This window comes from Aedes aegypti, chromosome 3 (genome assembly GCF_002204515.2).
Source record: "Aedes aegypti strain LVP_AGWG chromosome 3, AaegL5.0 Primary Assembly, whole genome shotgun sequence".
In the NCBI taxonomy this organism is placed as follows: Eukaryota; Metazoa; Arthropoda; class Insecta; order Diptera; family Culicidae; genus Aedes; species Aedes aegypti.
Window position 1 is genome coordinate 19569991 of NC_035109.1, and position 27985 is coordinate 19597975.

Consider the following 27985-nt stretch of genomic DNA (forward strand, 5'->3'; position numbering starts at 1 on the left):
CCCTCGCACCAAATGTACCATGTACAAAACGCTTATAAGACCGGTGGTCCTCTATGGACATGAAGCATGGACCATGCTGGAAGAGGACCTGCAAGCACTTGGAGTGTTCGAACGAAGGGTGCTTAGGACGATCTTTGGCGGAGTACAGGAAAACGGTGTGTGGCGGCGGAGAATGAACCACGAGCTCGCTAGGCTCTACGGCGAACCCAGTATCCAGAAGGTTGCGAAAGCCGGAAGGGTGCGCTGGGCAGGGCATGTTGCAAGACTACCGGACAACAATCCTGCAAAGATGGTGTTCGCGTCGAATCCGGTTGGCACAAGAAGGCGAGAAGCACAGCGAGCGAGGTGGCTTGATCAGGTGCAACAAGATCTGGAAAACGTGGGTCAAAATCGAAGTTGGAGAGACACAGCCATGGACCGAGTAAATTGGCGTAACATCGTTAACGAGGTTTTATCAAATTAATTGATGTAATACCAACTAAATAAATAATAATTAGAAAGCCTAAAGAAACGTCAGCAAAACAATCAAAATATACTCCGTGGGAAACTAAGTGAAAACTTATAAGGGAGTTCTTGGAGAATGCACTGGAAAAGTACAGAAATAATTCATGAAGAAATCTCCGATGCCTGATAAGTTTGTGGAAGAAATACCAAGGGGTATTCCTCGTAAGTTCTTTGGAAGAATTTTTGAAGGATTTTCTACTAGAAAAGACAAATCTCGATTACTTTTTCAAATCGACGTAAGCAACTTTTCTACGGTTTTGAGAAAATTAATTAGGAAAAATCATAATCTATCTTCTAAAACTGTTTTAAAATGAATCACCTTTTTAACATTTTTTTTGCCGTGTACTTCGCTCAAATTTTGCATACACTCAGCTCACGTTCAAAAACTAGGTAGTTTCTATTATTTCCCACAAAAATAATTATAAGAAAATGATAAGCCGTTTCATTCAGTTACTTTCGACGTTTTTCTACCAGTGTAAAATCGGCTCAAGTAGTGTTTTGTTTTGATTCGTGGTTAAGTCACTTTGTCTCTCCATACAGCGGGGCGGCGAAAGTAGTGGTTAGGTTGCGAAAGTTGAAAATGTTACTTTCGTCGTTTTGTAAATCCGGAAATTAAACGTTCTAAAAGTGAAAAGTTGAGTTGGTACAGAGCGGTACGTATAGATTTCTGCCTGCTTAACACGTAGGATCGATAAAGTAAGTTTGTATACTTTTTTGACTTGAGTCTGTATGAATAAGTTTTCGAGAAATAATGAATATTTTCCATAGTGAAAATTGAAATTTACAAGCTTCACGGGTGTGCAGCGTTATTAGACAAAATAACAAACAAATAAAATCAATACAATTCTATGCAAACTACGAAATTTGTAAAAATCGTGATTATTGCGACTGACATTCCTTCGGTAAATCTAGAATTTGCTAGGTCCCCCCCCCACAGGGGGCCCCCTCCAGAAAAATACTAGCTACGCCAATGCATATATCCAACCTACACTCAGACAAATGAAATATCTAAATACATAGGAACCACCAAATTCGCTACAATGAATCGGGTTGAAATTCTTAGCTTTGCCTTATGAAACCAAAATTTATAAACGAAAAATATTTTCGCGACAACCTGGAATCGAACCAAGGACCATGCGTTCGATAGGCCCATGTGTACACCACGCGCCTATCGACGCGTTCGTGTTGCAATAATCGTTCTATGTAAAAAAATGTATGAACTTTATAGTCTAGTTCACAGCGTGTAGGTATTTTTGGAAAAGTTGATTTAATTCAAATTATCAAAAACTTTGTCAAAGATATCGTGGTTAGAGATCCTTTTTTCAAGATATATTACTCACTTCGCCGCTTGTGGCAAATTTGCGAAATAATATATACTGCTAGTATGTGCGTGTTATTTGAATTAGAAAATTATTATTATTATTAGAAAATGTTTGTCCTTAGACACCATTCAAAAAATAATCACGTACAAAGATGGAACTGAAAAAAGGTTCACGACTTAGACCAATCGACATACTGTGTGGAGTTCAAAAATGGTCGTTCAACAACGGACCAGCGATCAGATGTTTTCCGTGCGGCAAATCCTCCAGAAATGCCGTGAGTACCAGGTCTCTACGCACAACCTGTTGCTCATTTCTAACACTGAGCGGTTCCACGCGAAATCGTCCATAAAATGCTGAAATCTGACATGTACCATTCCGATTTGGATGAAACTGTGCAGATGTATTGAGTATATGAGACGAAAATTATCTCATATAATTTGGGATCGTTTAGAATCGACAGTAACTTCTGATAAGGGCGTATGTATTTTTGGCACCACCATTTAAAAATAAATGTACCTCGGAAACCGTTTGTTATAGAGAAATAGTGTCTGAGGAGGGATGGTAGACAATTAAATAGGCTTTGTAAAAAAAATATACACTGAAAAAAAAATTTTCGTGAAAAAAATCGAAATTAAACCTTCAAACACAAATTGCGAAAAATAGGTATCTTCGATTTTTTTTTCAAACTTTTTCTGTAAAATTTCAATGTAAAACCAGATGTTTTAAGCACAGTTTCAACATGGTGCAATCTAAATAAAAAAAAGTTTTTCTAAGAGCAACTTTTGGTGCATTTCTGAAAAATCAATTTCTGGCCGTAGAAAAAACGTTTTGATGCTGTAATATGATTCTTCCTCCAAAAACAATTCAAAATGCTAATAACAATGATCTTCCTAAAACTAGCCGTTTTCAAGATATTTAGGATTCAATTATATTAATATCATAAAACTTAAGAAAATACGCCCGTTTCATAAGTTACTCGAGATGCTCCACCAACAATGTTACGTTTACCTCTTTCCACATTAATATCCCATGTATTAAGGGCAGTTTCAACATGGTGCAATTTATTTTTTTTTTTTTTCTAAGGGCAACTTATTTCTGGTTGTAGAAAAGGCGTTTTGATGCTGCAATATGATTGTTTATCCAAAAACAATTCAAAATTCTAATATCAATGATCTTCCTATAAGTTACCGCTTCAAGATATTTGGGATTGAATTATATCCATATCATAAAACTTAAGAAAATACGCCCGTTTCTTACATTATTCCAGATGCTCCATCAACAATGTTACGTTAATCTCTTCCCACATTAATATCCCATCTACTTTTTCTTTGACATTTAGACGGTTGGATGAACTGTTCGAAAGATATAGGATGATTGTTGGAATATTGTTGAGAATTAATATAAGTATTACCACAGACAAACAGACGTAACACTGGATAAATTTCCATCGCCCACGAGTTTAACGATCAGTTTAAAATACAACAGTTGTCAAGTTCACAACCAGAGGCGCGCGCGTCGCTTTCCTTCGTGTTTGACATTTCACACTACCGCCACCTGTTGGACATGTGGCACAAAGTTATTTCGTTCAATAAGCTCACTAGATGGTGGTAGTATTTGTGGTCGAGAGAATTTTGTTAAAAATGTTCTAGGTGTTACTTCTGTTTGTCTCTGGTATTACGATGGAAGATGATACTATGAATGATGTTAAGGAGGGGAAGAAGGAAAAACGCCTTTAAACTTCTTAACCTTATTTATTTATTCTCACGATTATTGTACATTGCCTCCGTATTTGTCTTGGTTTGTTTGACGGATCATTTTGGAGGGATTGGTGGCGGCTAATAATATTGCCACATATTGTTATTGTTACTTCTCAACAATTTGTTTATTTGTGTAAGTGTCAAAGATAAAGTTGATGGGATATTATTGCGCTTTTCATTCACCACTGGACTCCGCAGTTAGTTTTTATAAGTGAGGGAAGGAAAATAAAAGTGCGATTCTGCATCCAATCTTGTTGATGTCTTCAGCGCACTCATTCATTATAAATCGTATAATAAGTGCGCTGAAGACACCAACAAGATTTGATGCAGGATCGCACTTTTATTTACATTCTCGCACTTATGAAAACTGACTGCGCAGTCCAGTGGTGAACGAAATACCCAATAATGTGGGAAGAGATTAACGTAGCATTGTTGATGGAGCATCTGGAATAATGCAAGAAACGGGCGTATTTTCTTAAGTTTTATGATATTAATATAATTCAATCCCAAATATCTTGAAGCGGTTACTTATAGGTAGATCATTGATATTAGAATTTTGAATTGTTTTTGGATAAAGAATCATATTGCAGCATCAAAAAGCCTTTTCTATAACCAGAAATTGAATTTTCAGAAATACACCAAAAGTTGCCCTTAGAAAAAAAAAAGAATTTAAATTGCACCATGTTGAAACTGCCCTTAAAACATGGGATATTAATGTGGAAAGAGATAAACGTAACATTGTTGGTGGAGTATCTGGAGTAACTTATGAAACGGGCGTATTTTCTTAAGTTTTATGATATTAATATAATTGAATCCTAAATATCTTGAAAACGGCTAGTTTTAGGAAGATCATTGTTATTAGCATTTTGAATTGTTTTTGGGTGAAGAATCATATTACAGCATCAAAACGTTTTTTCTACGGCCAGAAATTGAATTTTCAGAAATGCACAAAAGTTGCTCTTAGAAAAACTTTTTTATTTAGATTGCACCATGTTGAAACTGTGCTTAAAACATCTGATTTTACATTTAAATTTTACAGAAAAAATTTGAAAAAAATCGGAGATACCTATTTTTTGCAATTTGTGTTTTGAGGTTTAATTTCGATTTTTTCATGAAAATAAAAGTATTTTTTTCAGTGTATATTTTTTTACAAAGCCTATTTGATTGTCTACCATCCCTCCTCAGACTTTTTTTCTCTATAACAAACGGTTTCCGAGGTACATTTATTTTTAAATGGTGATGCTAAAAATACTTACGCCCTTATCAGAAGTTACTCTTTAAATGGTCTCTCCACCAGTGGATAAAACTTATTCTATTATATCGAAACTATGTGCAAAATTCCATTTGAATCCAAGGTAGTCGAGTTTCATCGTTTACCGATTTGGCGTGGAACCGCTCAGTATTAGCAGAAGATCAAGGACGAGAACAGTTCTTTGCGAAAGCTCACAAGATTGATTACGAGCAATGATGTGAAAAACTGCATGAAGATTCGAACGAACTCTTCAGCGCATCACGCCGGGAACTGCGATAGGGTGATGAGCTTAAGTCAGTGATACTCAGCCTAACTGATTATGCCAGGCTATCGACATGATGGAGACACCATCTTCTATGGTGACAGAGGGCTCGATTAGCTTGTCAGATAGATCGGGCCCGGGACATCCTGTCTACTGCAAATCGCTGCAGTTGATATAGGGCATGTCCATTGCCTGGATTATGCGGGCCACTGTGGTGCTTACAGAGTTTGGTGCGGGCCGCATGTATAAGGCACCGTCCACAAATAACGTAAAGCTCAAAAGGGGGGGGATGTTGATATCCATACGTTACGATTCACACAAAACTTTGATAATTTTTCATGCATATCGCGTCACGGAGAGGGGGAAAGGATGTCAAATTTCCAATTTTAGTATTACGTAATAAATGTATACTGCCTCAAGAAAGTTCAGAAAAATATCAAGAGTGAGGAAATTTTAGATTTATCAAAACATGACGAAAACAATTCAATTCAAACATTAAAGAATTTGAATTCGATTAAAATTAAATATAAAACAAAAGTTCCCTAAACTTGGAGAAATTTGAAAATTTTAGAAAGTTTGACTAAAATTCAGCTAACAAATTACCAAATTGCTTGACAATCAACCGCTGTCAATCAACTAAGACAAATTTAAAGAAACATCTGTAAAACAACCAGATCCGCTTTCATTGCCGGTCCAGCCGTTGCAAACATTTTGATTCTTAGAAAGCTATGAAGTTTTCTATCATACTATCTCCTCTTCTCTGGAGCTGATACTAAAGGAATCGTTGTTCAGATATACTTGATGGTTGAGAAAATTCAGATGATTTTATTTCAATACCTGATAATCATTCAATTATTTAACATGTAGGATTGTCCATCCATGTCATCCTGAAATCTAATCGTGCGGGCCACATTACACTAACGTTCAAAATCAGTTCGCGGGCCGCACAAAACCTCTCTGGGGGGTCACGTGCGGTCCGCTGGCCGCAGTTTGGTGAACACTGGCTTAAGTGCTTGTTTTTGACCTTTAATGTACCTAGCGGACAGCCACGCTCAGTAGTCGAAGTACAGTTTTCACGATATCCGGTCAGGTTGTTTGCTTCGTGGAGACTATTAGGAAAACTATTGAAATGGTGACAAACTTGTTGTCCAAGCGGGTCAACAACAATAGTCGAACTGGGGATGAATGTATCGAAAACAAATTACATGATATATAGTGTGCAGGACTGAGCGCACAATAAACGGGTATACTTTCGAGGTTGTGGATGAATTGCCTCGGATTCTTGCTGATATGTTGTACAAATGTTGCGTTTCGCATACGAGTTTCTACGTAGCCCGAAACGCACTTCAAATTCCATTACACCTGAGTTTAGAACACTTTTTTTTCATATTTTGGATTACGAGAATGGTTACAACACGACACATTGCTTAATGCAATGTGTTTTTCGTACAGCAATCTGCATTCTAAGCTGTTCTTCACAGTAGGAATAGATTCTTATCAAGTCTCCCGACTACGCCTAAAATGTCAAATTTACATCTTGCTCATCCTGTCGCTACCCGGACGGCCTGAAATAGAGTTTGGATTGTGACCGAAATTTGCGTTACCCCGATGGCGATAAATCTATCATTCATCTCTCTAGAAGAACCGTTCCACACATGTGTCGTCGGCATAGTCACCGAAAATTTGCTTCTAGAGTCGAACATCCTGTACTACTGGGTACCCAGAGGGCTAATATCCCCCGGGTCGGATCAGTAGGTACACTCCGAGGAGCCTCACAAGAACAGCTTGATTTACGGTGAGGCACACGGATTTATGGATGTGCTGCCGACTGCAATAGAGGACCACTCGATGAACGACGGTGACGGTCGTCGTCGTCATTGGTCACAAAAGTTTGGCAGTGGATTGTGTTATAGTTTGCGCAGACGAGCCTACTTTCGACAGAAGATTCTTCATCATCGTACATCGCAGAGTGGTTCAGGTTTTAAAAATCATGGCGGAAATTTCGCATTCTGAATATTTTTCTAATTTGAGCCATGAAAAAAAAATCGGAACCTGATTTAAGGTTGAAGTTCTAATTATCAAAGTTTTTTTTTTTGATTGTCATAGAACTGAGAAAGATTTTAACAGAATTCACAGAAAATTTTATTAAGTAAAGTGATTACATCAGCGGGACTTAGTAAACTGTTCTAGGGAAAACCCGTAGTTTCCCTGGGTATAATTTATTTGTTTCTCATGCTAAAGAGTTCCGATTTGCTGCTTCTGTATTGATTGGAGATTCTACAAATGAATAATGAGAGATTTTTTTCAACTACAACATTATTGATGGTTGTACGTGTAAATAGAACCGTTTTCCGATATGTGTTATTGATTTTCTCCATACAAACATTAAGTCAAGTTGAAATAGACAAATCTGGCCGGTATAACTTAATATTTTTATATGAAACTATGTTTGGAATGTGTTTGGAACTATGTTCGGAAAGTTGCACTTTTGTCAACTCTCTGAAAATCTAGACCACTGTTCGTCGTCCGGCTAAGGCTGATGGTACCTCTAAAGCGAGTGGCTTCATCGCAAAGCTTTATTTGTGGGAGAGATTTGCGACGGCTTCGGTACTATTTTCTCTGCCGCAAGAAAGATGAATTCGGACTACGACAGATGGAAAGGATCCATTGGGGCCAAATGCCGGCAGCCAGTCAGCGTTATTGTTTATTATGACAGCTAAACGAATAATACGGATAAACGAGATAAGTGATTGTTGTTTGCCTTCGGTTCGGCATCATTAATCATTCGAGGGCAGAGAGGCTTGGTCGGTTATGACACACAGTCAAAGGCAAGAGCCAGCTCCCCAGAACGAAATGGAGCATCGGATGCCTTCTGTCGGAGGATCTTCCTCTGTCCAAAAGAGGCGCTCTTATTTTGCACGGAATCGAAATTTGCTATCATGAATATTGCCAAGAAGCAACCTGAGTGGGAGCCTCGCGCTCCTCCTCGTGTAGATTTTCAAGAGCCATCTGGTACACACTCTTCGGACAATTTGTATTACTTTTACTCGTCCAAACGATCAAATGATGCGTATAAAATTTAATAAATTATCCCTTTATGCCAAGCTGTCTCCTCGGGTCTTATGGAAACGAATATTGTGGATAAAGGGAACCTCTTGATTTCACATGCACCGAAAATTTCAATTTGCTCACACATGATTTCCTCTTGACATGTTCCCTCTATCAGAGACTCCCAACGATTCAACAGCGGAAAAAAGGTCGAGGGAAGTTGAGAAGCCGAGGCTGATGAAGAAAGAGCGGGAAATGGTCGACACCGAGACGAAATCAAGCGAAGAAGACAGCAGCAATTCGTCGGAGGATCGAGTGAGAAGTACTGCCAGTGCTTCACTGTTTGAGAACTACTGCTCTGTACTATCCATAGGGGTCATGCACAAATTACGTCACGCTCCGAGGGGGGGGGGGAGGGGGTCAAGCCAAGCGTGACAAGCCTTACAAAAATTTCGGAGGACTCATACAAAAAACGTGACAAAGGGGGGGGGGGGGGAGGGTGTCGAAAAAGTTGAAATTTAGCGTGACATAATTTGTGTACCATCCCATATCCACGTGACGAAGCTGACGTACGGCCCGATGAGTTCCGTTTCACAACATGCACACGTTGAGTGAAATTTTAATACACATGGGATCCGAGAGCGAAAACAAAGAACTATCCCTACCTTCGTTCCCAGCAATCATCCCAACTAGGCACAGAAATCTACCATCCGGACGGTATACATCGCACATAAGAACTAGAAAATGGGCCTCTTCAACTCGTTGCTTTGGTTGTGTTATGCAGCGCACAGACGCTCAGACGGTTTGACCAACATTGACTCCGCCCCCAAGTTAGTCAAACCGATTTATGTTGCTGCAACCGTTTGACCGACTGAAGCAACTCCATATTTCTTCGCATGTTTTGAATGCTCTCGGCAAGCCTAGTGAATATATGATTGTTATTTTTTTTTCGATTTCTGTGGCTGTGGGGGTGAATATTTCTATGGCAATAATCGTTGTGAGAAAGAGCAGAACTTTCAGAATTTAAATACCGGAAGAAATGGATATTGAGGAATTACAATTACAATTCGCACGAAGTATTCCGGCAGAACTCTAAAATTATGAGGGATCTCTATCGGGGATTATTCTGAGCAGTCATCGATATGAGAATGGCTAGGGTGATTTCTTCAAAGTTTGTATCTTTAGCGGTTTCCTCTAGTTATTCTACTTTGAAGTCTTTCCAGAACCATTGATTATACTAGGGATTCCACCAGAAAGTCTTCCTAGGATTCTACCAGGAATTTCATCAACAATTCCTCTAGAAATTTATCTAAGATTTACCCAGAAATTCCTCCGAGGAAAATTCTTTAGAGGTTCCTTCAAAGATTCCTCTGCTAATTATTCAGGGTTTCCTCTACTGATTCCTTCAGTAATTTTTCAGAGTTTACTTCAAGGCTGACTTAAAGAATTCTTCCGGAGATTGCTATCACAATTTTTCAAAAATTCCTTTATTTCCTCCTAAAGTTAAATCATTATTCAGGAATCACATAACGAATTATTTCAGATACTTCTCAATAAATTTATCACCAGAAATTCCCATAAGGATTTCACCAGAACTTTTTTCAGGGCTTCTCCTTAAATTCAACCAAAAAAAATTTCTTCATCGATTCTTTCTTGTTATTTTCTCTACAGAGTCCTCCAGAGATTTACCCAAAAACTTCCGGGGGATTTATTCATTCAATGCTTCCTTCAAGAATTCCTCCAAAATATCCTCCACAGATGTTTTTAGGAAATCCTCCATCGAAACTTCAAGATCTATTCTATACAGATTATATAAGGTTTTTTTCCCCTGCGCTTTTACTAGGAATTCCTCTAGAAATTTGTATAGAGATTGCTCAAGAAATTATTACAGGAATTCCATCAATAATTCCACCAGGATTTTCTCCTATGCATCAAAAACCTTTCCCTAGGAATACCTCCAAAAAATCCTTCAGTGATTAACCCAAACATTCTTCCAGAGATTCCTACGCGATTTTTGCTAGAAATTCTTCAAAAACTTTTACAGAAATACATGTAGAGATTCACTTCAGGAACTCTTACAGTGATTCCACCCAATTTATTTTTTATTTTTTATTTATTCATTAAGGAATTCCTCTTGAGATTCCACCAGGAAACTTTCGGGAATTCAGCAAGAAATACTGCAAAATAATTAAAAAAAAATTCACACACGGGATTTCACCAGGAATTCTTTTAGAAATTCCGCTTGCAATTTTTCGAGAGGTTCCCCCAGGTTACTTTCAGGGGATTCTTCTAGGGAATCTTCAATAAATTATTTTATGAATTCTTCCAGTGTTTCCTTAAAATATTTTTCTCTGTATCCCTTAAGAGAACCTACAAGGCATTCGACTTCGAATTTTTGAAGGAATTACTTCAGGAATCTACCGGATATTTCTCCGAGGGTTCCTAAAGGAATTTATCTATCAATTCCTTCCAGTATATCTTGGAGGATTTTTCCAAGGAATCCACCAGGAATTGCCTTAGAGAATCCTGTAGAAACTCCTTCAGGGATTGCTTTAAAAGTTCTTACGGAGATGTATTAAAGAATTTCCCCAGTGAATTTCTCCAGTGTTTTCTTTCGTGATTCCTCCAATGATTTCAGTATAAATTATTCCATGATTTTTTTCCAGAAATTTTCCTAAAAATCCTTCAAGGAATTCAACTTGAAGTTCAACCCTTCGTGGAACTGCTGGTCGATTCTCTCGCGGTTTTCCAGAAAAAAAGTCATTTGAACTTGTGGTTTTTTTATTGATACCCTGGAGGAATTTCTGATAATCTTGAAAAATTCGAAGAAGGAAAATCCAAGTCAAATCATTGAAGTATTTTCTGGTAGAACTTCTGGCGAAACTGTATTAGATTTTTCTGGTAAAGAATTTCTAGCGAAACTCTATTGATATTCTTAACCCTGGAAGAATTCATGGCGAAATTTCTTAAAAAACACCATTCTGGAAGAAATAAGTAGATAAAATACTTGTGAAATCTCTGAAGGAACCGAAGGAATTTTTCCAGAATGTTTTGGAAGAACTTTCAGAAGATTTTCTTGAATTTCCGACGAAATCAACGGAAAAACATTGGTGAAGCTTCTAAACGAATTTTTAGTGGAACCCCTATGGGAATTCCAGCTCATTCCTTGAAGATTTTCCTGATAGAAATCATGGAGAATTATCTGGACGAATTTCAGATCCAATCCATGGATGAACCTCTGGTGGAATCCTTAGAGAAATTCCTGGAGGGTTTTTAGTTGGAATGCCTAGAGGAAATCCTAGCGAAATTTTCGAAGCAATTCCTGTTGGATTCAATGAACGAATTCTCAGAGGAATCGCTGAAGTAATTCCTTTTTTGAATCCTAGGAGGAACTCCTCAAAGAGTCACTTGAGGATATACTGATGGATTCCCTAATTACTTGTTAAATCTTTATTAGAAATTTTTGGTAAGATTGCTGAATTAATTTCTGAAAACCCCCAAGAATCTCTGAAGATATTTTGTGAGAAATTCCTGGAGAAATTTCCGATGGAATCTGTAGAGTAATTCCGGTGATAAAATCCTGAGACATTTCCGGAAAAAGCTTAGGAGGAATTCCTGATAACCTTTGAGTATCCTTGGAGATATGTATTCCTTGAAGAATTTTTGGAGGCATCCCATCCGAGTGATAAGAGTCCGTGGCTACAAAGCAACGCCATGCTGAAGGTGTCTGGGTTGGATTCCCGGTCGGTCCAGGATCTTTTCGTAAAGGAAATTTCCTTGACTTCTCTGGGCATAGAGTATAATCGCACCTGCCACACGATATACGAATGCGAAAATAGCAACTTTGGCAAAGAAAGCTCTTAGTTATTAACTGTGGAAGTGCTCATAAGAACAGTAAGCTGAAAAGCCGGCTCTGTCCCGGTGGGGATGTTAATGCCAAGAAGAAGAATCATTGCAGGAACTCCAGATAAAATCATAGGAGGAACTCCTGATGAAATCCCTTGAAGAATTTGTATTTGTATTTGTATTTGTATTTGTATTTGTATTTTTCCCTATGGAATCACTATAGGAACTGCTGATGAAATCCCTGGAGAAATTCCTGTTATAATTCCTGCTGGAACTCCTGATAGAATGTCTAGAGAAATTCCTTTTGATATCCCTAGAAGATCCTGATGTTAGTCGTAGGTGACCTCCTGATATAAACTCTGGAGGAACTCCTAATAGAATCTCGGAAGAAAAGCTAGCTGGAATCTCTGAAGGAACTCTTGAGGTACTCCTAAAAAATCCTTGGAGGAATCAGTGGCGAATAGTAACCTCATTTTCTACCTGCTCTATGATTCTAAAAATGACTATTTCGACAAATTTAGAATATAAATCAAAAAGTAATCAAACAGTAAATTATTGAAATCGTCCTTTCTAACAAATCTCTGCTCATTGCATGCAAATTTGTTGCTGAAATTCTAGAATTTATATTCGTGGGACAGGTAGATTTGAGGTTAGGGAATCGTTACTGGGAGGAATATAAAGATAATGTAAGAGGAACTCCTGATAGTATCCCAATGAAATCTCTAGATGAGCACCACATGAAATTTCTGGAGGAATTCATGATAAGTTTCCTGAAGGAACTCCTGATAGAATCTCTTGAGGAATTCCGGGTAAAATCTCAGAAGAAACCCTGGAGGAATTTCTTGGAGGAAATCCTAAATATATTATTGGAGGAGCTCCTGATGGAGGAATTGCTGATGAAATTCGTAGATTAACTAGTGATAGAATCCCTAGAGGAATCCCTGATAAGATCTCTGGAAGAATTCCAGGTGGAATCTCTGAAGGAACTGCTGATGGAATTGCTGAAGAAACTTTCAATGGAATTGCTAGATATATTCCTGATGGAATCCCTGGAGAAGTTCCAGTTGCAATCGCTGAAGGAACTCCTGATGGAATCCCTGAAGAAATTTCTGATGAAACTCCTGTAAGAATCTAGAAGAATTCTTTATGATATCCCTAGAAGGAGTCCTGATGGAATTCCTCAAGGAATTCCTGATATAATTTTTGGAGGAAATCCTGATTGAATGTTTGGAGGCAATTCAGGTGGAATCTCTGAAAGAACTCTGGAGGAACTCCCTATGCAATCCCCAGAAGAACTTTGATGGAAGCCCTAAAGGTATTCCTGATAGTATTCCTATAGGAACTCCTGAAGGAATCCTTGGAAGAACTCCTATCTATAGATATTCTTGAAAAAACTCCTAATTATTGGAGGGACTTCTGATGGAATCCCTTTAGGAACTCCTGATAAAATCCCTGGTAAAAATCCTAATAAGTTTCCAGATAGAACTCCTGATAGAATCCCTAGAGGAACTCTTCATAATATTTCTAGAAGAAACATTGATGGAATTCCTCGAGGAACATTTGATTTAATCTCTTGAAAAATTCCGGGTGAAATCTCAGAAGGAACTCTTGATGGAATCCCTGGAGGAACTCCTGATGAAATCTCCAGAAGAACTCTGATGAAAGCCCTAAAGGTACTCCCGATAGAATCCAGATGCAGATACATAAATACAGATAATATAGATACAGGAGCCCCTGATGAAATCCCTGGGGGAACTCCTAAAGGAATCCTTGGAAGAATTTGTAAAGATATTCTTGAAGGAACTCTGTATGGGATTATTGAAGGAATTCCTGTTGAAATCCCGAGAAGAACTCCTAGAACTAGAGCAACGACGGACAGAGTCCATGGAGGAATTCCAGGTGGAATCTCTGAAATATCTCCTGATAGAATCCCTGGAGAAACTTCTGATGAACTCCTTAGTTGAGTTCTAGGTGCAATCCTTTAAAGAATTCCTGATTGAATCACTGGAGGAATTCCAGATGGAATCCCTAGCCGAACATCTGATGATACCCCCAGAAGAGTTCTTGATGGTATTCCTAGAGGAACTAGAATCCCTAGAGAATCCTGAAAGAACTGCTTAATGAAACCTTCGTGAAATTTATGATTGAATCTTTAGAAGTTCTCCTGATGGAATGCCTTGATGAAATTGTGTTTAATTCCCTAGAATAACTTCTGATTCTAGAGGCCTTCCTTAGCCGAGTGGTCAGAGTCCGCGGCTACATAGCAAAACCATGCTGAAGGTTTCTGGGTTAAATTTCCGGTCGGTCCAGAACTTTTTCGTAATGGAAATTTCCTTGATTTCCCTGGACATAGAGTACCATCGTACCTGCCACACGATATATGAATGCACAAATGACAACTTTGGCAAAAGAAGCTCTCAGTTAAAAATTGTAGAAACTCTAGAGTAGAACTCTAAGTTGAGAAGCAGGCTCTGTTCCAGTGAAGACGTAACGCCAAGAAGGAGAAGAACCCATCATTCTTAGACTCCTGATAGAATCCCATGAGGAATTTTAGTTAAACTTTCGGTAGGAATTTATAAAGGAATTCTTACAGCAATTTCTTGTTAAATCACTAGATAAAATTGGATTGGATTTCTGGAGGAACATCTGGTGGAATCATGAAGGAGTTTTGGAAGAATTCCTAAAGATATTACAAGAGAATTACCTAGAGAAATTCCTGGTAAAATTCTTGATGGAATCCCTGTAGTACAAATCCAAATGGATGGATTTTTTTCAATCACAGGTAAAACTGCTGATGGATTCTCTGAAGATATTTCTGGAGAAATTGGTTCAGGAATAATTAAAGAATCCTTGATGAATTTGCTAAAGAAAACGGTTAGAGATAGTTGGAAACGATATTTTACTATCTATATAGAAACAACTCAAGAGCGCGCATTTGATAGATCACTATGGCTCTGACGCTGCGTAAATTCACGAATTTTGACTTTCCACCCATCTGCATCGGTAGTTCATGGAACGTCGAAGCTTCAATTTGACATGATGACGTCGATGTTCGTGCAACATCCCTACAGACGGTACGATCGGTTCGTCAAACATTTGGCTCCACCTACCGGTGGTTTGAGCAAAATCAAACTCGTTTGATTTTGGCCGACCGATTCGTCAACCGCCAAATCGGTTTCACAAACTGTCAAATTGGTTCGTCAAGCAGCATCACACACGGTCAAACATAGCACCAACATGTGTGGGCTTCGTGGCCGAGTGGTTAGTGTCGCCAGGCAGTAATCGCTTCGTGTCATTGGGTGTGGGTTCGATTCCCGCTTCAGCCGTCGAAACTTTTCGTCAGGAATGTTTTCGGCTGTGCCACTGGAGCATGCTTGTCCATTGTCTAGTGTTAAGTTACAGTCTGTGCAGCTAAATGGCTGAAGACGGTGTCCGTGTCTTTTTTTTTATCAACCTGGGGAGCGGAGTCAATGTTGGTCAAACCGTCTGAGCGTCTGTGGGCTGCATTATGAAAAGTGGGCCGAGACATGCGTTTGAGCCTTCCGATGGAAAATGGATGGATGGATGGGGTTTCCGTTTCATGAGAGCCATCAAAGCTCGACCGGGGGAAGGTATCGGATATGAGTATGAAAATCAAGACAATATGCCTGGTCCGAGAAAATATGAAAAGTTATCATAATATATTGCGTCCGTAACTACCAGTACTCTCGCACGTTTGGGACTTTGTGGAAAATGATTGACTCGGATACGTCTGTCCTCTTCTATGATGACTGAATATTATAGGCTTTGGAAAAAGGAATATGCTGCAATCTTCTTTTTTTAATTCTTATACTAGTATCATTACAAATATTACATTTATTTCTAATAACTAGGTGTTTTATGTGAGGCAACATTTTCAAAATAGTTTGGTGAAGCTTCTATTAACATTTTGTTGTATTACACTTATTTTTTTGTGTCAGTTCAGAATTTTCACATGTGAGCTGATTCCACCTGCTTATAAGAGAAAAAAAGCTTTCAGTTAACCTAACCTATAAGGCAATAGAAAATAGCAACAATTTTTGTCTAAAATTTAAATTTTCAGGGTATTTAATTGAGAACTATCGTGAAGGGCACTCAACAAATAAAACTCTGCCGTTGGAATTGCTCTGCAAATTATTCCATGAACGATAATAAATCTTCGAGCTGTTAAGTAGAATACGTATAAGTAGACGAGTCAATTTCCGCAAGATAGTTTGGCATTGAAATGGCAAGTAGGCAGCTATGAAAATAATGAAAATACCAATCTGTGTTTCGGCACAAATACCCAAAGCACTCAAAAATACAAAAACAAGATACACAAACAAGTTAGGATTTTCTAATAGATTGGATACACGTTTCAAATTAATTTCAGTAATATCTGCTATGTGTATGTTTTAAGCATTAGCGTCACTTGAACTCAAACCTAGAGGGGGCTTGACCGATTCGATATAAAATTGCTTAAGCAAGATGCGAACTTAGTATGAGAGTTTTAACTTTCTGGGGGGGGGGGGGCTTGAACTTTTCTAGGGGGGGCTAAGACCCCCCTAGCCCCTCCGTATTTACGCCAATGGTTTTAAGTGTTTTAAAATTAAATAGCTCGTCCTCTTTACCAATCAAAGAACGAGCATTCCAGAAAAAAAAACATTTGCAAAATCTTATCTAAAGATTGATCTTCGTAACAAAGTTGTAAATCTCGGAGTAATTGTCATTACCCATGGTTGAGTCTTCCCATGGCTAAGCCAACGATTGATTCAATTGAAATAAAATCGTGTTCAATGTATGAGAACATTCAATCTACCACCTAAGAAAACCTAAAATAAATAACATAAAATTTCTCGAAAGCTTCTGTTGCCAGCCATCATTTTGCTTTTCATTTACCCTGTCAGTAGGAAACCATCGGATCTTGTTAAAAAGTTATACATCCAATTGTCTTCCCCAAAAAAGAAAAACGAACCGAAAAAGAAATCGAAAACAACCATTTGTAACTTTGAGTACCATGACCAGTCTTTGATCACCACACACATAGATATTCTGCACCGACGAACAGTTACTCCCGTTCAACCCCATATCATCGAATCCCATCAAAAAGGGATCCAATTGTGAAATTTCAAAATGAGATACAATTTCCTCATTTTTTATCCCCCCGAAACCTTCGCCGTCCCGTTGATTGAGTTTTCTCCCCACCCCTTCTGACCAACTGTAGCGCATTGTGTGGTCACGGTAGAGTAAAGAGGAGCAAAAATTCGAATGGGGCAAGGACTTCTTTTTGAGATTAATAAAATTCTCAATTGGACGCTGCTCCAAGCCTTTCTGGAAATTATCTAAAACTTTGAAAAAACCTCAGAAGCCAATTCCGACGTTGAAAGAGGAAAACAAACTATTACTAACTAATCGCGAAAAAGTTTGAAAGCGCGCACAATTTTCATTAAGGACTCACTAGTTCAATTGAAAATCAAGTTACTCAGGATTTCGAAAGCATTCTCAATCAAGGTTTTCGAAAATTTCTTAGAGACTGATTGGGAGGAAGTGAGAGTTATGAATCTAAAATTCAAAAATTTGTGAGCCCCTGGAGATGATGGTATTTTCTACATCCTCATCCAGAAGCTTCCAGAGGGTGGCTTATCATTTTAGGTAAATATATTTAAAACATATTTTGGTAAATATATTTTAAACATACATAGCTGGCATACTGTCCAGACAAAAGGAAAAATGCCAAGGTTGTTTCAATTTAAAAACCAAAGAATCCAGCCAGAGCCGTAGCGTGCTCTTATGGCGCCCTTGGCGAACCTTTATGTGGGCGCCCCTGAGTCAAAGCCAAATTGCGTTGCATTGAGCGAAATACCTACAAGTTTGTAGGTGAAACAAGTTTTGTGAAGTATACCAGACATATTTTATAGGAGATACTTTTTTGAATTTTAGAGTGATAAAACCTTCAAAAAATATCAAAGAGAATTTACTTATTTAAAATAGGTACATTAAATTACGACCAACCAATCCCTTGGGTGGGGTTGGACCTGGTGTAGTGCTTAGAACACACTCCTCTCAAGCCGAGGACCAGGGATCGAATCCCATCCCCGAGATAGTCACTTAAAGGTTAATATAATAATAATTATTAATATGTTATAGTGGCGACTTCCTTCAGAAGGGACGTAAAGCCATTGGTCCCGTGATGAACTAGCCAAGGGCTAAAAATCTCATTAATAAATATAGAAAAAAAATCCCTTGTATTAGGAAAAAGAAATCTCTGTTTTCCATGAAAATTGAGATGAATAAGATCAAGCTTTTTCTAGGGAATTTAGAGACGATTGCACTTCCATCATTGAAAGGGAGAAAAATGTATCAATCATTTCATCAATTGAGAATCATTTTGCAATTTTATTCTTGTGTAAAATTATCGACAAAGGATGTTGGCAGGCTTTTATACCTGATTTAAACCCACACTAAAACTGTTTCCAAACCTTGTAATCTCTTCATGCATCGAATGAATTATTAGAATCTCAACCATGCCCGCTCAAACTTATGAAGCGCGGGTTCAGTTACAGAAATAATATTGTAACCTGAACCTTGTTAGCGCACAATCATTTCAACTTTTTTCAACATGTATGTATGTAGTTAGCCACTACCCTTGCTTGAGTCTTGCTCTGCTTGCGGTTCCACTCAACAGTAAGGTCAAAATTCATTACCGATCAGAATTCAACATACCGCTGTATGAAGGGCCAAAAGGGTGGAGGCGGACCCGTAATCAGAGATACTTACGCGAAACCCGTGGGAAATGGAGAATCTTCTTCCAACGGTATGATCCAATAGATTGAATATCTCAACTTTTTTCAACATTTTCGTAAAATCAATTTTACGCCCCCTCAAGCCTGGCGCCCTTGACGAGTGCCAACCTGGCCAACCGCACGCTACGGCACTGATCCAGCAATCGTCCAATCAGTTTGCTTTCCTCCATCAGTAAACTTTTTGAAAAGGTCATTTTGAAAAGAATGCTGGTACACATCAATCAACATTCAAGTTTTGCCAATGAACAGTTCGGATTCCGCCATGGACATTCGACCACTCATCAACTTTTACGTTGTTACATTGATCCGTCCCAACAAATCTGAAGGCTATTCTACTGGTATTGCTCTTATAGACATAGAAAAAGCATTCGACATTGTTTTGCATGAAGGCTTGATTGTAAAATTTAAAAAAAAAATCTAATATAAATTGTTAGAATAATTCAAAGCTTTTTGTCAAATCGTAAACGTCAAGCTAATTATCAGAACTCCAGGTCTGAATTCCTGTAAGAGCTGGTGTTCATCAAGGCAGCATTTTGGGGCCAATATAATACCATATTTTTATTATTCCCCTCTTGCCCCACCTTCCTCTATGGCTCAAACTGTGCGGCGGGGACAAAACTTTCAATTCGGAGAGGAAGCAGACGTCCACATTGTGAAACATTTCTATTCATAGCGAAGCTTTACTTCACACGTAATCCCACCCACGCATCCACCATCCAGCCATCCAGCGTTCCAAATGGGTCCATTTTCGGTGGGATGCCCTTCGCTCATATCGGCAGTGGCAGAAGCATCCCAATCAATACTTTATTGATTTACTGCTACCTACCACCCCCACTTGGGTGATGCCAGGGGTTGAAGGTTTCGTGAGCGGCTGTTCGGTAGAAGATGGGCAGCTTAAGCATAAGGGTATGTGACTGAGGGTATATACCGTGCTGCATCAATACCCGGACACCTAAGGTGAAACACATTTTCAAATGCGTTTATACAGTTGGATAATCGTTATTTGATCATGTTTTACTTGGAGAGTGTAACTATTAGGATAGGACTTGATAGTTTCCACAAAATTTACAATAAATAATTGAAAATACAGGTAAAATTTTGATTATTCTGCACCATATCGTGTTCACAAATCCGGACACGTGAATCAAAATCCGGACATCGGTGAATCAAATTCCGGACATTCAAATAATCACAGCTGTTTTCCACATAAAACTTAAAAAATGATAAACATACCTTGATAACACAATGCAAAGATTCATGGATTTGTAGAAAATAATGTTGATATTCTGTTGAATTATCCTGAAACACCATGAAACGTTGTTTTTGAAGACTTCAAAAGATACTATGAAGTGTGCATCATGCCCCCACAATAATTACACATAATTAACACTCATTTTCAGTTGATTTTGTTTAAAATGACAACGATATAACTTTCAACCACTTTTCCAGGTTTTCGAACAATTATAATGTAATTTTTCTTGTTGAACCATGTAATATTTGATGCTAAAGCACTGCGTCCGGATTCAAAGCCACACGTATCAGTATCCGGACAGTCTCTTTCTGGCACGGAATTATGAAAATTTTCATTAATTTATTTGAAACTATAGAATTTACCAAGAAGCAAATACAAACAAATCACTACAGAACATGTTTCTTATATAATTAGCACATAACAAACGCGGGATGAATCGTTGAAATAGCGATAGCGCACTGAGTGGAACTTCTTCTGTTTTCGTTGATTTTCAAAATAACTCCGTCCCAATGAAACTGACATTTGTGTTTGTATTTAACAATGTTTTACAAGGCTAACTTGATGTCAATTCACGTTAAAATGGTCATTATTAGTTAACACTATTCGTAGAAATCAATTATCTTATATTTAGAAAGATTTTTATCATTGAAATAACTGAATTTCACCAGGGTGTCCGGATATTGGTCCAGTCCGGATTTTGATTCATCACGGTACTGCCGTGAATCGCAAGTCAGTCCCATCTGTAAAAAGTAGGCATTGAGAAAATGGGCTGTGAAGTTTTCAAATTCGTTTTCAACACGAATATTCAAAATAATTCAGAGCATTGTAACATGTTCCAATCTTAATGAAACTTTCACAACTTGCTTTTTACCACGATACCTTTCCGAGAAAAATATAAAGATGATCAACAAAGTTGCATGAAAACAAGTTGCATTTTTGTGCTTCACGGTGCGAAAATCTGTAGTGGGACTGATATACGGTTACTTTTCATTATGGGACAATTTGACTTGCTGTTTGTAATTTTTCCGAACAAATCATTTCATTTCATTAGTGCAACTGAAAGAGCATTGGAAGAGATGTTGGAAACTGAACTCAACTCAATTTTGACGAAAATGCAGATGGGACTGACATGCAATTCAGGGCAGTATAGTGAGGTTTATTCCCCGAAATCATTAAGACGATTAATTTCAATTCCGGGTGTTTGACCTGACAACTTGCATCAGGTAAAGTACTTATACAGATATCATTTATAGACCGCTACCAAATTTTCTTGGTTTCGTTGATTTTACGAATTCAGCTAGAGATTTCGCTAAGACTGTCCTCTGAGTTTTTCCATGAGTTTCTTCAAGCGTTTCGTCAGATGTTCTGGGTCATTTGGCCGAAAGAGTCATTTGTCGGAATGCCTTTCGGCCCAAAATGAATGAAACCGTGCAGAGTGAAACTGTGAGTGTTCTAGGAGAATGGCATAATTAAGTGAACGCAACTTCAAGTCATTTTATTCATATAAGTGATATTTTTTTAAGGATAATTGGTCGGTGTTCAGACAGACTGAACCAAGTGCTTTTTAAAGGTTTCAGAAAAACGTACCCCAGGCATTACAAATATCAAAATATTCGCATTATTTGCTGTAATAATAGAACTTATCTATTTAATGATACATCAGTGTCAAAGTAGCATCGAAACAATCAGAATTGATGGAGTTTCAAACGTATCTTTAGAACGCTAAAAATCATCTAGTTCGGTCTGTCTGAACTCCGACCAATGTATCATTGATATTTCAATTACTAGCTCTTCAAAATTAGTTGAAAAAAAAAAGTTAGTGCTGAAAGTGCAAAAATTGAAAGAATATCCTATTTATGAAAAAAGGCAAAATCTTGGATGGAAATTTAACCATATCTTGAGCAAGTATTCACTTCAGAGACAGATCGTATGTGTTGAATATGGCTGTTGGTGAATGTGTTATGAAAGGCGATGCCAATAATCATGAGAAACCTCAATTTTAAAGAACAACAAAGCACAGACAAACAGACGTCACACTCTCATATATGTCCATCGACCACCTATTTAACGGTTGATTCAAAAATATGGTAGGTGGCCAATCCGCCACCCGCAGTGCTCGCAACGTTTTTGTTCGTGTTTAACGTTTACATACTACCGCCATCTGTTGGCGTGCCAGCCAAATGCACCGATTTTAGCATTGGGTGTACATGTCCTCGTGAATATGAATTTGATCGTGATTTGTTCTAAGTGTTACGTCTGTTTGTCTGTGAACATAGGGTCAACAAATGGAAAAAATCTTTCACGAAAATGGTAATAAGTAAAATACAAGTAATGGTTACATCAGCAAAAACTTTAAGAAGGTAAAATACCCAATTGAAATATAGGCAACCTTTTGACAATAGTTTTGAAACCAGTAAAATTCAATAGAATAGCCTAATGTATTTTCTAGATATAAAACATTTTTTTGCGATTCAATATCTTCATTTTGACATTATAAACGATTGATGAAAGTTTCAATCCATAGACTCAGTTTTTAACTTAGAATAAGAATATGCAAAAAAAAAAACTGGATGCAAGCCAATTGTTGAAAAACTTCAAGATTTTCTCAAAATAAGGTTTTTGCCACTAACTTGCTTCTAATCCCTCATTTACAAGTTTATCATCACGATTCTTTGGGCCCTTTTTTCTATCATTCAAGTTTCATACATGAATCGCTTTAGAATTTCTTTCAACAGGGCTTTCTTCAAAAACCATCTAATTTATCACTTGAAGGACGACTCCCATTTTTTTATAATCTCTAATACTTAAGGTATTGTAACAGATAATTTTTTATCTGGGACTCTCATCTCTTTCTGGAAAAAAAAACCCTCCAGAATTTGCATAAATTTTAACAAGGCTGTTTCTGAAGATTTAGCATTACTTTCTTAGATAATCTCTAAATATATTCACTGAATTTCCACGTAGTCACTATCACTATTTTTTTTCTAGTGATTCATGCGAGAAAACGTGCAGGGATACCCGAGCAAAGTTGGGTAACAAAAAGATAACAAGTTGTGTTATCCGATAACAAGCATTTGATAACATAGTTTGTTATTATTTTGGTTGAATAAGCAGGCAACATAACAAACGTGATAACAAAAGTTTATACTAAAGATATCATATTAATATCTCATTGTGTTATCATTTGAAACACATTGATAACAAGTTTTGTTATTCAGCCAATTTCCCTCATTGATAACTCATTATGTTATCAATTAGTTATAAAGATCGAATTATGATAACAAACGTTTGACGTCATTCACCGGTCGGTGGCATCCTCGATCTGACAGCTCAAAATTCGTTGATAACAAGAGTCTTCGTATTGATAACAAAAAATAACAAAATGAAATCATGCGGTACATCTGGTTATCACTATGTTATGCGGTTGTTATTTGACTTTACTCGGGATTCCACTCTGAGAATCATTAATGTAACACCTTTTCGATCATATATTTCATAATTTGGGACGTTTAAAGCTTGAAGTAGTTCCTGAGGTTTGAGATGAAATCTCTAGAAAATCTGTACCTAACATCTATAGCTGAAATATTTTTGTTTATTATTTCAAAAGCATAACCCATGCTGTTTGCAAAGTTGTCTAAGGATTAATTAAGGAAATTAACAATGATTCTATTAGGAATTCAGCTGAGTACATTTTCAAGTACCGTAATCTGGAGTATCATTCATCAGCCTCATCATCTTATAAACAGTTCGTATCATCATTTATTAATGAAATATTTCCAAAGCATGAATTGCGTTTCTCCTTCTTATATTCATGAGCTAATGAAAATTAGGATGCTTGCGAACATTACATTTATTTCATGCGTAAATTTAACAACTTATTTAAACAACGATTCAAATGGTTAAGGATAACACTATCGAAGATTCATGTCTCAAATAAGTTGTGCAAGCGATATGAGCAAGGGAAATGTGATTCTTGCTAAAAATGACATCGCCAAAAACGATTCCGCTGTTAAAACTTTCAAAAGAATGTTCAATTAGGCAACATTAACGAATTACTGTTAAGAATGTAGAATTTCCTTAGGAAATTGCCTTCCTTTAGGCGTATTCCGCGGTTCGAGGTATTTTTAATTTTAAAATAACTCAAAAAATAAATTACTTGTAAGAGTTTGGCCATCAAATTCGGCTTCAGAAGCCATGATTTTAGTGAGTAACGACACTTTCAATATTACCCAATGTTGTTTACATCAACTAAATAAAAAAAAATCGCCTTACACATTTTTATAAACATGCGTAAATCTTTCAAGGAACAAAATACAGTATATGGTCACGGGTTATTGGTGGCAGTACTTGTTTTAAAAATATAAAACTTGCTACTTTTGCATTTTTCAATGAAATATTTAAGAAATATTCTAAAAACTGTCCAATGTTACCATCGAGTAAAGAAGGTATCGAGTTATAGAGCACAAACACAGTGCAAATGCGGTCCAATGGATCATCGCGGTAGCCATGAAAATCAACTTTTTCTATATAGAGATACCGATTATCAAGTAAAGGAAAGTTAGCTGTATTTCCAAATGATCATCTCTTTCTATCTTTGATGGGCCCTAACACGAATAAGTATAAGTAGTCAGGATTCTTAGATATCCGCAAAACAAAAGTTTCATGCTCACTAACACCGCCTGATGGCAAAATATCAAATCTTTTGACTCAAATAGTTATAGCCCTTGGGCCACTGAACAACTTTACCAAACGATGATTTGATAATGATGATTAGGTACTACCATCTATTGTGGAAAGGCAGCTGCCTATAGTACTGGAATGATCTGAAAAGCGATTGAATCAAGATTGTACCATAGTTTGTGATAACTCATCAATCTGTATGAAAGGCCAAAAACTGATGGGCGGACCCGTAAGCCGAGACGCTTGCTCGAAACCCGCGTGAACTTAAGACAATCTCCTTGCAGAAGAAAGTTTTCACAAACAACGGTAAAATCGAGGCCTTGATTAAATGAATAAACCCTATAAATGGGGCCCAAGAGCCCGCCTTTTATCAACGAAATGTTAACTTTAGGGAGGAGGCAGTCCCAAGTTCCCTATACAAATCGCCTTGTGGATTCCATCCAACCAAAACATAAATTTGAAAGTTTTTATTAATATAAACTTAAATGTTGAGTGATATAGAAAAATCGCACCAAATTAGCTAGGAACGTTGAAAATCCATGCACCACTCATCATCAATAATACACCACCCAAAAAGCTTTGAATCATTCTGAAGTGAAGCATTTCAAACGGGTGTCGAAAACTCGGAGAAGCGTCCATGATTCGATGCTGGTAGTACACTTTTCCACCATGCACACATTTCTACTCTTCATAGTAATGTTCCCTAAAGAGCTTGATGACATTTGAACACACGAACACTCGCATACGCTCGTCATACACAGTTTGTTTTAGTTTTCAACGGATTTCACGCCAACTCGATACGCGATTGGCAGTACCCCTTCAGTATTCAATGAAACTTTCTGGATGTCAAAAGTATGTGAAACTAAGATACTTTGCATATTTTGTTTTTTCAAAATCGATCTAGACTAACATTTGGAAAGGGTCAAAGTTTTTTTTTACTTTTTTTTATAAGCCCGTATAACTCAAAAACGGTAAGACCTACAAAAAAGTGTTGTTTTGGGGACTGTCGTGAAATTTTCTGAAGTTTTAGAAAAAAAAATTGAAAAAATAAAAAACATTTTCTACACTGAAAAAAAAAATGATTCAAAACTGTAAAGTCGATTTTAAAAAAAACGGAATTATACAGAGTTCTTTTAATTAAATTCAATTGATTTCGCACCAAACCGCTTATGAGAAAATCAACTCCGTCTAACAATCCGATGGTTTTTTTATAGTTGGAAAGATATCGTAATAATATTTAATTTCTTTTTTGGTCAAAGCCAATCTTAACAGGTGTCTGGAAAGGGTCAATATTATGCTTATGAAAAAAGTCGTGGTTTGTTTTTATTTTTATTATTGCTATATATCCTAGAACGTAGTATCTGCACATGAATATTTACATTATTTCTGGGCTTTACTGAATAAATTGAATATTTTTGGTTCATCCTCTGAATTGGTATACCGTTTGGCTGCAATTTGTGTATCACTAATAGGCATAAAACAATGATATTTTTGGGTACCAGTTTGTTTCACTGCCCAGTCGAATAGTTCTCGCGGAGTTGCGATTGTGTTTCCATAGTATTTTGCAAGACTTGCTCTTTTTTCCATTTGCTTGAGAGTGCCTTGAAAGTAATAGTGTCACAAGGGCCTTTGCCGTGGTATGTAGCAAAAAAGTGCCACTCTGCTTCCAATCCATGTATTTTCTTAAAATTTCATAAGCTGACAATTTTTTTTTTTTATTTTTATAATGAGCTGCAGCTCTATCTGACTTAAATAAACTTTTGATTTGTTTAACAAAATTTATCAATTTTGAAATAAATAGCTGAACTGCTACTGTGTCATGGGTCTGATATTATAATAAAACTAACATTTTCCAATTTATTATATTTTTTATGGTAAATTTAGAATTGGTGTATCGTTGCTTGGGAATTATTCCTTGGGAAATGTCCTTGAGCAGCGTTATAATTTTCAGAAAAGTCGCTAATTACCAGTATTTAACCTTGTTTTAATGAGTCTTTTTTGTTTCGTAGAAAAGCAGACTGTTATTTGCAAATTAAATCATGAGTTATGAGCTTATCAACTTTTTTTAGGTAGATAACAATACAAACATATTCATTATTTCTTATTCATCTGGCGTTTAACGCAGGTACGTTTAGTTTGTTTTTTTTTCACAAAACTTTTTCTAGAAGAGAATTTAATGGGGTATGGATAAGGTTGTTACTTTTCAATGTTTGCAATACTGTTGTGATACCTTTCAAACCATAAAAATCCGTCGGATTGTTAGACGGAGTTGATTTTCTCATAGGCAGAGGCGAAGTCCATTGATTACCTGCATTGAAAAAACATAATCACTGTATAATTCCGTTTTTTAGCAATTATCAATAAAAAATACAATCTATTTTCTGATTCAAACTCATTTATCACTTGAAAACACAATCATATTTGACAAGAAGAACAAAATCTTTGAAAACATAAATTTCAGTTTGGGATTTAAAAAAATTGAAGTTAGGAAAACTTTTATCCCTAAAATATGCCCTATTTGCAATGTGTGGACGACTTTTAGTAAATTTAATAACGAACCTTTTTTCTTAAGGATGATCAAAATTTGAAATGTCCGTTTTTTTTTAAATCGACTTTAAAGTTTTGAATAATTTGTTTTCAGTGTAGAAAATGTGTTTTTTAAAATATTTTTTCTAACTAAACTTGAGTATGCACTGCAAAACTTAAACTTGAGAGCTTAGCAGTGCTGCAAAAGCCATCCTACCGAACAACTTTGCCAAAAACGCTTTTTCTCTAAGTGGTCAGATTTCTAAGATATCCGCAAAACAAAAGTTCCATGCTCACTAGCACCGCCTAGTGGGTAAATTCCTAAAAAATAGGCCTTACCAAAGGGAAACCCTTGAGCTAGGTAACATTTTTTTGAAGACACAGTTCTTCACATTCACATCACACATTCTTCTATCTAGTGAAAATCAAAAGTATATTTAACATTGAAGTTAAACTAATATTAACAGCAACTTGACACCTCCATCCAGCGAGCGGTGATGCGGAAGATGGATTTCCCACCCACTTTCCTTCATGACATGTAACGTGATACCAGATTTAAAAGTGTTAAGTGTCGTGCGTATAAAATTTCCAGTGCTCCCAAATTTTATAACTCGTTATTTTGTAGAACTTTCAGAAAGTTTTGTTCTAAAGAAATGCTCACTAATACATGTCTTTAATTATCAATTAGAGAAATATTTTTCACGTCTTTTACCTATCAACTTAATAAATATTTTTC